This window comes from Mercurialis annua, linkage group LG7 (assembly GCF_937616625.2).
Source record: "Mercurialis annua linkage group LG7, ddMerAnnu1.2, whole genome shotgun sequence".
NCBI lineage: Eukaryota > Viridiplantae > Streptophyta > Magnoliopsida > Malpighiales > Euphorbiaceae > Mercurialis > Mercurialis annua.
The window spans coordinates 7437928-7453506 of NC_065576.1; the positions used below are offsets into that span (position 1 = coordinate 7437928).

Consider the following 15579-nt stretch of genomic DNA (forward strand, 5'->3'; position numbering starts at 1 on the left):
AAAAATGGGGTTATTTTATAAATATTATAAGTTTGAGTGGGGTAAATTTGGGATGTTGTGATATTAAAATAGTGAAATGTAAAAATTTAAAAAATTTAAAGTAGCTCTGCGGCGAAGAAAATATGTCTGAAACAGCGTCGCGAAAGATCCGGGAGGAGAGGAAGTTGGGAAAAGTTACGAAAATGGCCTTGCCGTTTTATTAGTTTTTTATAGTGTAAGCAGTGGGTTTTTTGTCTTATTGATCTAAGATTTACACACTTGTCCTTCATGCAGCTTTCCACTTTTCATGCAAATTTGACTCTTAGTGGAGTTTTTGATGGGTCGGATTATTTGTTTTTGAAATGGATTATATCATTTTTTTTTAGTATGAGATTATGATCAAGGATGTGCTAAATTATTTGACCAATTAGCCATAAAATTGAAAATTAACACATTAAGCGTCGGAGCAAACTGTTAGGCCGTAAATTTTTGTTAATCATGTATTTGTTTTCTAGTTAGTTGTTATCGTTTTATAAGTATCTTGACAAAAAAATATCATACATTATTAGGAGTAGACATATATAAAGTTATTCTAAAATTTTATCGACTCATTTAATTTTTTTATAAATATTTCAAACTTGTTTGTTGTAAACTGTTATTGGTTTTAATACTTTTTTGCCATAATTTAAATTTTTAACTATAAATTTAAAAATTATAATTACTTTAGTCATGCAGTTATACTAATTTGGATTTTTGATAGGCACCCAAATTTTCGGATCAGTACCTCTTTCGGAAATAATTCCGAAAAAGTGCCTGAACCCACATGTTCCGCATTCTAGAAATGCGGAACATGTGGGGTTCCGCATTCCTAAAATGCGGAACACCATGAATTCGGGTCAAAATTAGTGGTGTTCCGCATTCTAGGAATGCGGAACCCCACATGTTCCGCATTTCTAGAATGCGGAACATGTGGGTTCAGGCACTCTTTTAGAATTAATTACAAAAGAGGCACAACAATGGAAATTTGGGTGCCTATGAGACACCCAAATATCAAAAGCCCTACTAATTTTTGGAAAGTTGAAATATATCTTAATTGCGAATGTGTTTTAGCATATTGAACTTATTATTTGCTTGATTAGTGAAAGTATCTTGTTTTTTATAATAATACAATTGCTACCAATGAGTTATAGTTTAAGTGGTATAAATGTTCGATAGCAATTTGCTAAATCGTGGAATCGGTTTCTCCCACGAACGTTCTCATTTTTTCCGATTATAAAAAAAATTATACAATTGTTACCGGATTAAAATAATGAAATACAAATTTAATACCTTAAAAAATACTAGTACAAACTGGTCACGACTTCTTCTATCTCACTTTAATAGCAAATTTGGGTCAAAACATGGAACAAATGCAATTTATTAGTTTCAGGCACCAATCAGAAGAAATGTCATCTCTCATTTGTATTATCAAGTGGAGGATAAAATGTCACATTTCTGAATGTGCATTTATGTGGTTTCTATTTTACATCTTTTTCTCATCTTCCATTCAGAATTATTTGTCATATATCACAACTGGATTTTTCTCGTCTCAATATATTTTTAGTTTTTATTTTTATAGGTATAATACAATATCACCCCTCTAATAACTAGTGGAATCCCAATTACAGTAAAAAAAAAGTAAAGACATTAAGACTACACGATTAGAAAAATAATAATAAAAGGATAGAATTTATTCGGATAGAATGATATAATAATTTGTTGTGAGATTAGCCGCAGCGGAATAGCAGAAAATTAATTAGGAAATCAAGCTTATGGCAAAATATAGAATCGAACTAAAAACAAACACAAGATTTACGTGGTTCGTCAATGACAACTCCACGGGCAAAGGAATGAGTTTTATTCACTAAAAGATGAAGAATACAAAAGAACGGTAGAGATTTTTCTAATGCCCAAACCCAACAATAAACCCAAATAATGCTTTGGTCGTACTAATCTGCCTCACACTCTTAAATTATACAAACCATGAGCTTGTCTATTTATAGTGTTCTAAATAGGTCAAAGGAATAAGGAGTTCAAATCCAAAAAGAATTTAGACTTCCTTTTCCTACACAAACCTAATAATGACATAATCAACATCCAACACATATTAGGATAAATTAAAGTCCTAAACTAATTAGAATTTTAGGAATAATCCTAACATAATTTTTTATTATCAAATGACTAGGTTTTACTGTTTTATCCTTATAGATATATGTATTGGAAAAGAATAAATATGCCTTTTGTGTATCCATTAATTCTAACATTAACAGTTTCATTGGATAAATTTTATCCTTTTATCTTTAGTATAAAATAAAATACAATAAATATTTTTTTATTCAATATTTATAATTATTCAATAATAAAAAATAGAAGAACAATTTGATCAAAAAAATTATTTAAAAATACATTCAATAAGAATTTAGATAATAAAAATTTGTACGTGTATTCTTCAATTGTGTTGATGAACTAATTTATACTTATTTAATAAGAACGACAATTTGTAGTCTTTTACTTTTTTGTATCAATTGGTCCTTATACTTTCAAAAATTATGGGATTTTTTTGTTAACGAAAGTACAAAAATGTCATAAATCACGTAAAACGGTTTTCAAAAATACGAGGAATAAGTAAAGAAATAGAAGGATTTCATAAAACTATTTTTTAAAAGTGTAGTGATCAGCCAGTGCTCTTATAGCACAGTGATAAAAGCCACAAGCATATTGGTAAGATGTCTCGTGTTCGAATTTCACTACCCCCTCCCTAATTATTAAAAAAAATATAGGAATCAAGTAAAGAAATAAAAATGCCTAAAGATGAAGTAAAGAAAAAATAAAAAATACAAGATCTTAGGATATCTCAAGCTGTAAAATTATTAATTAGGCCTTAAATTCATTTTACTAACATTTGATTAATCTAGATAAGAGAATATGTCCACTACAAGGAATTCTGTATTTGGCAACAAATTCTTCAGCAGCTAATTTTTTGTTGCTGCTAAAAAACATTGTGCAACATTAATTTTGAAAGTTGCTGCCATTAGTTAAGTTATAGCAGCATTTTACATCAAATTTTGTTACCAATTACTTAAAGCAACGTTTTATTAGCAGCAACATGCTACAATTTTTTTTTATTGCTATATGTTAACAGTAACAATTTTAATACTATTAACAGTAAAAGTGTTTGCTGCTAATTCAAGTATTTTTGGTAGTGAATATTTCTTAGATAATTTGACGATGGATCACAAATTTATAAATCTATATCATAAACCAAAAAAAGGAACATTATATGTGCCAATGCATGATCAGTCAAAGAAAGAACAAAAAATCTAGCAAAAAGACATTACACAACTAAAAGCTATAAGCACTGACTCCATTGTTATGCATGTCGAGAAAATTATATGAAGAAAAAAAGTTGATTAATTATTTATACAAAAAGAATTATACAGAAAACAAAATGGGAAATAATTTGGAAATAAGTGGGGAGACCATATGGCGAAAATACCGGGGAGCATAAACATGGCTGTAAAAACAAAATAGAAGCAATAACCCAGTTTTTAAGGTAATTCCTATGCTTTCTCCTTTGTAAATGTAGAGCACCAACCCCTAAATTTTACGCCACTTTACTATGTAAATTTTGAGACATCCAACGTTAACTGTTTTGTTTTTACTTTACTTAATCTTATGATGCATCCCATTTATAATTTTTAATTCTTTATTTTGAAGTGAAAATACTATCTCAGTTCCCAATTGGAGTATATGTTTATTTGATTTAATTATATGTATTATAAAAAACTATCCTTATTTGATATCGGAGTTTAGCTTCTCGATGGGCATCCTGCAAAATAATGGGTAAGAAAGTTGGATAATGATTGTCCGATAGTAAATTCAGTTTAAACATTTACAATTAGTTTAAGAGCTTGTAGAGTAATAATGATAATGTGTGTTAATAGTCATATATACCTCAAACCCTTTGGCTATGTTTGATTCGTGAGATAGGTTCGGAATATAATAGTTTTTCGTATAATATAATTATTTTTTACTTTGATTCATGAAATAGTAACTCATGAAATTGCTATTTTATGATTTGTGTAATAATTACTTCTCCCAAAAAATTAAAAATGGATCTATTTCATAATATTCCATTTTATGAATTAAATATAGATATATATATATAGTGGTGAGTTTAGAGCATATCTAGAGTCTAAATAGAATTAAGTTTTCTATTTTGTTCTATTCATAGAAGAATGGAGTATTGTTTTGTATTCTGCAATAGTTGGAGCTGTTGGAGATTATCTTTGGTATACGGATTTTATTGAGATAAAAAGTCTGGGTTTGGATAAAATTAGGTTTATTTGAATGCACGATGAATCGAAAAATGCTCAAGCCGAGTTTTAATAAGTTCGGCCTAACAAAAACCCTTAAAAATTCGGTCTTTAGTCCGATCAAGTCGCTACTTTAATATATGTGATAGAGTTCAGATCTACGGATCTGAATTCGGACTAGCAGTTCAATATATCATAACTTATTAAATTATTGATTCATCATTTTAGTACACTTTTATATTTTTATTAAATAATGAGTCGAAGAAACAGATTTGATCGTCCAAGCAACCTATAAAAAAAATCAGCTACTGCATGGCTACAGACTGCACTTTATGTTAATTGATGTAAATAATTAGTATTTTGTCTAAATTATAGGTAAAACCTTAATTAGGGTTTTCAGTAAAACTCAAATGGTTAACTGTTTTTCTTAATTTCGCATATAAAATTGTTCCGTTTAGATTAATTTTGACAGAAGCAGTGAATGATTTGTGCAATTTTATTTTGGGGTAAAAAAATTCATTATGCATCAATTTAATTTACACAAACAAAATGCGCCAAATATACTAATTGAATAAAAATTATTTTATTTTATTAAAAAGACGCCCTAGTTTATACTAGTATTTAGAAACAATAGTTGACTACTAAAAATACATAATGCGCGATATAGGAGACAGTATGCAAACTATTTTAAAATCTTACTCAAGTTTATCTAAAAACAATATAAAACTAAATTTATTTTCCTAGTTTAAAAATTATTTCAGCTGACATAGAATGCCTCATTTGAATTCTTTTCTTATTTGCATATTATTTTCTAGTTTACTTTGTATATTAACCATTAAGTGATACTTTTGTCATATGTGTTTGTTTGCCACATTCCAAATTGGTAGTTTTGAATAATGTCATGGATTGATGATGACATTTATTTCTTAGGAAAAAAAATAATTATGATAAAAATATTAAAATTTATTCTATTAAATTTAAATTATTTTTACTATAAGATGAATTATATTAAAATAAATACTAAAATAAAATAAATACAGTAAAAAATTATGTTAAAGTAAAATAAATATCATAAATCGGCTGTTATAAAATATTAAAGAAATACATAAAATTACCGACCGACCTAAATTGAATAAAAATATTATATAAAAATAAAATTCAAAATAAAACATTCATAGTGCAATATTCAAAACATTCAAATTATTGAATTTTTTTAGCATCATTATACCCTCAATAATCTTATTTATAATTTGTTACATACTAAAAATACTTCAATAATATAACCATAATTTTACTTCATCAAAAACATTGTAGTTGAAGTCAGTGTTTTAAAAACCGAACCGGTGGCCGAACCGGTTCGGCCACCGGTTTCCGGTTCAACCGGTTTAACCGGTTTGATAAATTTAAAAACATTTGAAAAAAATTCAAGTTTTCCGGTTTTTTACCGGTCCAATCCGGTTCAACACCCGATTTTTTACCGGTCCAATCCGGCTCAATCCGGTCCAACCCGGTCCAATCAAAAGATCCGGTTTTTTACTTTTTCAAACCGGACTACTGACCGGTTCACGGTTCAACCGGTCCGACCGGCCGGTCCGGTCCGGTTTTTAAAACACTGGTTGAAGTTTGAACAAAGCTCTAAACAAATCTTAAGGAATCAAATATCGATTCGAGTTATACCAATTAAAATAATCAGAACAACTCATAAAATATATATATTAAAAATCCAAAAAATTCGTCACAACAAATATTTTTTAAAGAAGAAAACTATATCTACAAGTGAAGAGATAGTAACTTTTTTTAATTTAAAAATTGGAGATCTCCGCTTTTTCATCTTGTAAAATTATCCGGCTTTTTTTAATAAATGATGCGTATATTAGCCATCGTAAAGCAGTTATAGAATGAAAAACAATAAATTCAAAATTGGAATTAAGAAACAAAAACAATTAAAATTTTAAAGACATTTTTTTTTCAAATAAAAGATTTCTAGATAATACGATTTGTAGAAAAAAAATCGCCTTGCAAGTTAGGTAGCATGGACACTTCACCCAATCAACATTTTCCGTTTTAGAAACGTTAGCGTTTCAGACACAAAATTTCAATTATAACATAAAAAACCTTCACATAAGATTGTTTTTCTAGACCCGTGTTCCGTTTTTCCGTGTCCGTGCTATCTAGCTTGCTAGCTAAGCGGTGTTAGATTTAAGAGAATGTGGTCGAGAGGTTTTAGTGAGAGACTAGAGAGAAGCTGATATAGTTTGATAATTTGGGCAAATAGGAAATCTTTTGGGGCGAAGTAAAATAAAACTTTGGATTGGGACTTTTGCATGGTTTTGGACTGACATTTTATTAATAAAAAAATGAAGAGCACATGAGGAGGGGATATATGCATACACACGTATGGCTCTATCATTTGATACTAAAACGGTGCCTTAATTAGCTGAAGTCACTACTTTAATGCAATTTCAATTTACTTTATGACATTTTTGACATTTTTGATTGTGTGTAATGTTAGAGATGATGAAATGGGACCCGACTGCTGATTTTGTGTAGGGACAACAATGACCTCTCTTTCTTTTTTGCATTTGCTGCCCATTGTGACACGTGGTTTTTAGTATATATTATGGTGTTGAGGTGTCACGACTCAATTAGTAAAATTTTATTAAAATAGAGATTATTTTACACTAATAAATAAGTGGCATCTCAACACTATAAATGAATTTTAAAAAAACAACAATTTATGTATAAAAATAGTAAAAATTAAACTATTTAATTAAAATAAAATATATATAAACTTCATCATTTAATTTTTTATATTAATCTTTTTTTAAACACCAAATATTTCTGGTCAATAAAAACAGCAAATGATGGGATATACGAATTTTGTATTTCACATTTCATGACAATTTTAATGGTTGTTTCATTTTAATGTAAATCGAGATAACTGATGCTAAAAGTTAAGCACAAACATGATCAAAGAAATATTTTTTTTGTATAATATTTTTCGTGTTTAAAATATCAATTTATAATATTTATATTTTAAAATATTAAAAAATATTTTTTTTATTATTTTCTTAAATTTGTCCCTATTAATAAATGATTTAATGAGACAAAAAAAATAGTAAGTTTCAATAATTAATATGAACAATTTAGTGAATAATACATAAATTATGTTGATTTTTTTTAATATATGTGAAATAGTTGAATAAATATTATGAATTAAAAGAATTAGTAAATGTATTTCTTTAATTTATAATAATTACTATTAAAATAATATAAGTACATATATTACACTTCAGTCATAAACTTTTTCTTAATACTAAATAAATTTTATTATTTATTTTTGTACTATTTATACTTTCCGTTCCAAAATTGCTTTAATATTTTTATCTAAACTTATTATAGCTTGTAGAATACTAACTAATATACTACAAAATTTAACAAAATTTAAATTAAACTTTAATTGAAGAATAAATAACATAAGAATTGATATTAAATATGGTTAAAAAAAAATCAAATTCCACTAAACAAAAGATATTAAGTTTATTTAGTATAATCCTCTTTAAACGAATATTTAATTCTCCCTATTTAAACTCATCTTCTTGTACCACCTGACATGACCCTTTTTTATTAATTCAATTTATGTTTTAAAGTGTTGCCTCAATTTTTTTTAAACTTGTTCACTCGTTTGTTATCACGTCATGTTGGTATAAATGGGTTAATATAGATGGGTCGAATTACAGTATTCTAAATTAAACTAATTTATATTATTTATTTTTATGAATAGTATATATTAAATAATTTTGATTAAAACTTAAAAACGATTTTCATCCAAATTTTATAAGCAAAAATGAATCAGCTGAAGATAATTTAAATCCTATAAATTTTTTAGATTCCCACAAATGAAAAATTCCTTTGATTCTTTTTAAATGTACATACATAAGATAAATTGGAGTTTTTACTATGTGTTATTGTTTGAGCAGAGATTATTTATCTTTTTATCATAAAATATTAAAAATAATTTATTTATATATTTAAATTTAAATTTTTAAAATTGTGATAAAATACTTTATTTTGATTAATCGTGAGATTTTTTTATTTTTTTATATATAACAATAATCGTTAAACTTATTGTTTAACAATTTTCTTTTGGGAATGGAAAATATATGTGACTTGTAATTAAATAATGAATCAGATAAGTAATTAAACCTAAGGAAAATATTTTAATATTTATATTTATCCTTTTAGCAGGAAGTGGAAGAAAATAAATGTAACCAAAATTTTCATTAATGCATATAAAAACAATTCTAAAAACAAAGAATTTTCTCATTTTCTATATTTAACATAACGAATCATACATTATTTTTAGCAACCAGTAGTACATAATGATTCATCAAAAAAAGAACCAGTAGTTCATAATATTAATAATTTATCAAAACAAAGTACATAACATTAGTAGTATATATATATGACCATACGATATAATATAAAACATTGTATTTATTTGCTTTTGTACTGTTTTATATTTGAAAAGAAGACATTAATGGTTATCCTTAAGCTGCAATTTTGCTGACTGAAGAGGTTGAGCATCTTTAACGGCATGTGACATCACATGTGGTAGTGGTCTACCCTAATATGCAATTGGAGATAATTCTATTTCTAATATATTTATGATTATCCATTTCTCTAAACTATTTCATATATTAAAATAAATTTCAAAATTATAGTCAGATAATATTATCAGTTCATATAAAAACTGTCTTATTACATATTTTTTCTACAGTTATACTGATCAATTTGAATTTATCAGTTTCATAAACCTAAAATCCAAAATTTAGAGAGTAATATTTTTATGGTGAAGATTATACAAACAGTTGTATTTGTCCTGAAGTTGAGGCGTTATTGACCTTAACTTATAAGAAAACTAAGATTTATAAATGAAAAGGTAGATAATAATTATAGCCGGCGAGTTCTAGCAAAACGATGGTAATATTTGGTTAATCGGAGCGAAATTTTGTATAAATACTTGGTGCGATTTGATTTTTATTTTCTCTCTTAAAATATGGTTTAATTTTAAATTTTATTAAATCAAACCGAACAGAAATGAACCATGCTCACCCCTAAGACACGTTGTATAAAGGGCAAGCTTATTTTTAGAAAAACAATGCTTGACATAGAGCGAACAATGTGTTGTATAGGGAGAGCTAATTTTGGACGAGCAACGCTTAATATAGAACGAGCAACACTAGGTTAGATTATAAACAAACAAAATTGAATCGAGTTTTGAATTGTTCATTTTCAGCTCATACATGAATGAGCATGTTTTTCGCATGCGCAATTCATGAATTTAAAAATTTATTAGTATATGTATATATGTGGTTAGAGTTCGATTCTTGTTTGTTTATTTAAATGATAAACGAGCCTAGTTCAAGTCCGTGTATTTAAATATTAAATGAACCAAATCTGGTCTTGTTCATTTAAATGTTAAATGAAGTGTGTGGTATTTGAATTCTTCATATTTTATATATAGTATAAGAATTTGTTTTCTTATCAAATCAGTTAGTTTAAAAAAATAATTAATACCATTATAATACTCGAGGCTGATTTATTCTCACAAAATATTGATTATGTAAAATCACTTCTTAAGTGAAATTAGCTTTTTATGTATAAAACTAAAACTGTATCATATTCATATCAAATTTGTAATTCAATTTTATATAACTAATAATAGAGTGGATTTTTTTAAATGAATAATATTGTATTTGAAAAATCCACAAAAATTAGAAATTACATGACAAAGATTTCATTATTCGAACAGCTTATGAACACTAAAAACTATAATTATGAGGAAAGAGTTACAAAACATTCGACACATAATACAATTCGGAATATCCGACCAAGAGTAGAAAAATATGAGATTAATGTTAAAACAAATTACAAAAAAAAAACGAAATTACCACCTGGTTGAATCGCGGACTATATCACTTTCTTTAAAACGTTTTTGTAGCTCTGCCTCTTTAGTGCAAATAGTCGTACTACCACGACACCGTTTTCAGGATAAAACCGCCACTCTTTCCGACGAACACTACATTGTATAAATACACTTTGTCTAATTGCTCAATAAACTGATTTTTGTCTGTAAAAAAAACTACAGCAAATGTTGTTCTATGTTTCTAAAAATGTGTATACAGAATTAAGAAGACAATCATATATATATAAAAATAGGAGTTAAAACGATAATATAAAATAATAGTAGAAAATAGAAAATTCATTTCAAAAAATAAAAATAATTAAATATTATGTTACCAAACATAAAAATAGTGAAGAGAAAATTAAGGAATTGTAACGTTCCGTATATGTAAAACGTTTGAAAAATAAAATAAATATAATAAATGCTTGAACCAGACCAGACAACCAAGATAAATCGGAAAGGATCTATATTCTCTATCGCTCGCAAAAATGTATACCCTTGGAACCGAAACACAAATAGAAAAATCCAGCTGATAAATAAAAAATTTGTTATTCCTAAACAACATGAAAATACTCAAAATGTATTTTTCTCTTTAAAATTCAGCACTACTTCACCAATTAATACACCTACACATAACTTTGAAGAAAATCAATAGTGCATGATCAATTTTGTTCCAGTCTAATTAATAAAATTTCAACAGAAATAATTAAAATATTAGATTAACAATTTAAAAGAGTTTAATGATGAAGATGCACGTCTATGATAATGATCGAGCAAGTTCCCTACAGTAGAATCAATCCTAATCATCAATCTTATCTTTTGTCTTTTTCTTCTTTAGATTTAAGAATGGCAGAAGGTACAAAAAAACCATCGAATTTTTTCAGTTGGTACAAATCGCCCATTGTACTAAAAAAAGTACATATAACCACCTGAACTCGATTTTTTGGTACAAATAACCCACTGCCGTTAACAAAATCTTAACTCCGTTAAGTTTATAAATACAAGGTACAAAAAAACCATCATACTTTTTAAAACGGACAAATATAACCCTATAAAACATTTAACTTTATATTTACTTTTTAGACAATTATATTATTACCTTAATAAAGGTATATATTCATTATAATTTCAGAAAATACCATGTAAATTATATATATAGTATTTGAAACATAAAATTATTCTTCCATCAATAATAACATATATAAATTATTAATTCTTATACATTCTTTAAAATATCTATGTATATACTGAAATATTATAAATATATAATAATATTATCATTACTAAGAAGAATAATAATAATAATAATAATAATAATAATAATAATAATAATAATAATAAACTACAACTATTTTAATAAAAATATTATATAATAATCAAAGAGTTTGTTGCTCAAATGGTATAAGTATTGGACAACAAAACTGTTAAGATCGTGGATTCAATTCTTCTCACAAACGCTCCTCCTCCCTCAATTATAAAGAAATATATTATATAATATTATTTACATATAACTAGTATGTTAATATATATTATGATAATTATATTTAAATTTAAATTTAGAAATATTTTAGTACAAATATAAATATATTTTAAAATTTACATATGATTAGTTTTTTTTTAATAAACATCTGATATTATAATTTTTAAACTTTAGTACTTATACTTTCATGTGTGCGCGCGCGCGTGTGTGCATAAAAATATTTTTCAATCAATGTTAAATATAAATTATAAATTTTACATATTTTTTTAAAATACTAATATAAAATAATATATATATATATATATATATATATATATATATTATTCTTAGAATTTAATATTATTATACATTTATAATATATTAGTATATAAATAGATATTTTAAGAATGTGTAAAAATTAACAACATATATAAGCCATTAGTGAATGAAAAATATTTTTATTTTTCAAATACTATATATATAATTTACATGATATTTTCTAAAATTATAATGAATATATACCTTTATTAAGGTAATAATATAATTGTCTAAAAAATTAAATATAAGGTTTAATGTTTTATAGGGTTATATTTGTCCGTTTTAAAAAGTATGATGGTTTTTTTGTACCTCGTATTTATAAACTTAACGGAGTTAAGATTTTGTTAACGGCAGTGGGTTATTTGTACCAAAAAATCGAGTTCAGGTGGTTATATGTACTTTTTTTAGTACAATGGGCTATTTGTACCAACTGAAAAAATTCGATGGTTTTTTTGTACCTTCTGCCTTTAAGAATTTAATAAACAAATTAACCAATAATTAGTGAAGGTGAATAATAATAATAATAATAATAATAATAATAATAATAAGTGCAAAAAACTCGTGCAAAGAGTATGGCTTTTGACCTTTGACTGGAAGGCACGTGCACAGCATCTTTAATCACTCAAAATTCTCCTCGGTGATTTCGTTTTTCGGTGGCGCACGTGCATTTCCTGTCCCCCCGACAATCATAATACTCTTATTTTAACATTCTATATTAGATTACACATAATCTTATCTTCATTATAATATTGCCTAAAGTTTTTTGATATGTAAACCATTTACCATTCTTTAATTTGCATTTAAATAAGTTATTAGATCCTAAACTAAGATTGTTTACAAAGTTATATACTCTGACTACTCTCCCAGTCTTAGGAACTTAGGACGTCTCATGGTTAGTTTACACAAAATTAGGAAATAATTTATGTTTTTATCTTTAATACTAATACTATTATAGTTTTTTACTTTTCCTTATTAATGACATCAAAATATATAAAAGAACAATAAACAATGAAAGAAAATTGATGTAAAACAAAAAGAACAAAAGAAACTTATAGTCTTGGTACAACAAAGATTCATTTTATTTTTTGAATTTAGTAAGAAAGATCAAATAAAATTAATTTTGAGACTTTGAAAAAAATACTTTCAAACTTGACATTTTGATTTGTTTTACTCCTTTAAATGAAACGGCGGCAAAAGATTGGATAATCTACACATGTGAACTGAGATAACATATAATTATTAAACAATATGGAAGTAAAGGTGTAAAACGAGTTAAAATATTAAATATGAGGGTATTTTTTTACCTAAAAGTTTATTCTTAATTGATCGTATGCGTTAATTTTAAGGGGCAAAATTTCATTACACATGAGGTAAATTTAATAAAAAAAATCTAATTATTTTTTAAAATGTTTCCTACCTCAATTATATTAATAATCTGGAGACAGTACCCATTTTTATGGAAAATATAGTTTAAAGTTTCATATGTAGGTAACTTATTTGCGGAGGAGTCTTGTATGAATTCCTTACATGTCCATCAAATTATAGATTTTTTAAAAAAATTGCTTCTAATTTGGAATTAATGGATAAAGATTTTTTTAGAAAATATAGATAAATAATTATAAATAGACTAAATACTAAATTCTCAAAGTGAAAATAATAACAAATTTTAAAATTTTAAGAATATAATAACTAAATCAGTATAGTGAACTTTAAAATAAAATTTCAAAGTGGTAAAGACGTAAGTTGAACTTTTAAAGGAGCCCATGAATAATCTTGTGGGCTTCTATCATCAAAACGCTGAATAGTAGCCCAGCAAAAAGAAATGGAGGTGCGGGGAATCGAACCCCGTGCCTCTCGCATGCGAAGCGAGCGCTCTACCATATGAGCTACACCCCCATTTTGATTGTAAGGTCTAACCCGTTTTTATGAAACAAAGTTAAACTAAAACATTATAAAACCGAAGGCCAAACTTGTCTTGAAGCCTTTGTATTCTAGATTTTTATTTATATGATCATTTTTACATTTGTCTTTAATTAGTCCATATATTTTATCCATTTTGAACTTTTAGAACTGTTTTTGGACGGAAAAAAAATGTACAGTGCACTTGCTATGAAATGCATGTGAGATACTATAATTTAGCTAATAATCTAACATTCTAACTTAATATGCTAGCGAAATAGCCACATTATTAATATTAAAAAGGGTCGATATAAATATAGATTTAGAAATATAGGGTCTATTAATAATCTTTTTGAAGATATGACTATGTAAAAAAAAATTAAAATACAAAAGCCTTATGTTATTTTTTATATAAAAATTAGTAATCAATTAATGGCGATTGAGCAACATGCTTAGAATTTCTTGCATATCGGAATGATCTTAAATATATGCCTTTGGGAATGTCATTCCCTATAGGTTCTGGAAATAGCACAAGAAAATTACAAGCAAGATGATCAAATTAAAAAAGAAAAACTTAACTTTCAACCATGAAACACCAAATGATTGAAGAAAATAATATAGATGAAATTGACCATTTTAATTTAATTGCCTACCTAATACCATGCCACATAAATAACTCCAAAAGTATGTCCTTCATACTTTTTTTTTTGGTAAGCCCATCCGGTTTCCAAGGCTTCGCCCTGACTAATCCGGATCCGACCCGTGTCGCGCATGGTGGGTGAGTCTTGCAGTGGGAATTTTCTGCATTCACAAGGACTCGAACCCGAGACCTTGCTTAAGCGATACCAAGCCGCTTACCACTTGGACCAACTCCCATTGGTTATGTCCTTCATACTTTCTTATATGTGTAATTTCATTTGGAAAGAATTTCACAATACTACTAACTAAGGGTGTGAAATAACTAAATAAAACTGAATAATCTAACTAAAATAATATTATAATTAGTTTGGTTTAATATCATAAATATTCAAAATTTTCAATTTATTTTAATTTTGAATATAAAATAATTCGGTTAAATTTTAATTATACATTAACCAAAATAATTGAATCAAACAGAACAAATTAACTGAATCAGCTAGTTTAATTCGGTTTGATTTGAAAAATCTTAATTCATTGAAAATTTAGTTTTATTCTGAAAATAAAATAAAATAAAATTTAGTTCGATTTAGTTTGAAGTGAATGCACGCTTTAGCTACTACTAATTGATGCTTTTTTTATAATGACCATGAGATTTTCTAAACATATTCCAACTATAAAACAACGCTTTTAAACCTTTTACATTCAGACTAATCCTCACTCGAGTCGGGTAGGTCCCTTACGGGAGATAAAACTCTAACTCCAAATTTTAAACGGTTGCATACATGAGTACAGTTCGACCCGGGATCTCACTTAAACTAGAAAAACGTCTTACCAATTCACCTGCATCTTGAGGTTTTACCGACTGATGCTTTTAATTATATACAAAGTCTTTTTCAGAATTGAGAAATCTGGAATTCAAAACTAATTTTAGAATTAAAAAGTCTTAACTCAATGTTTAAAAG

At 26.5% G+C, this 15579-nt stretch overlaps 1 non-coding gene across 1 annotated transcript; it reads right to left on the reverse strand.

The window, feature by feature from the left end:
- Positions 1 to 13902: 13902 nt before the first annotated feature.
- On the reverse strand, positions 13903 to 13975 carry TRNAA-CGC (transfer RNA alanine (anticodon CGC)). Its single transcript has one exon. It is a non-coding gene; the product is annotated as a tRNA-Ala (tRNA).
- Positions 13976 to 15579: the final 1604 nt, after the last annotated feature.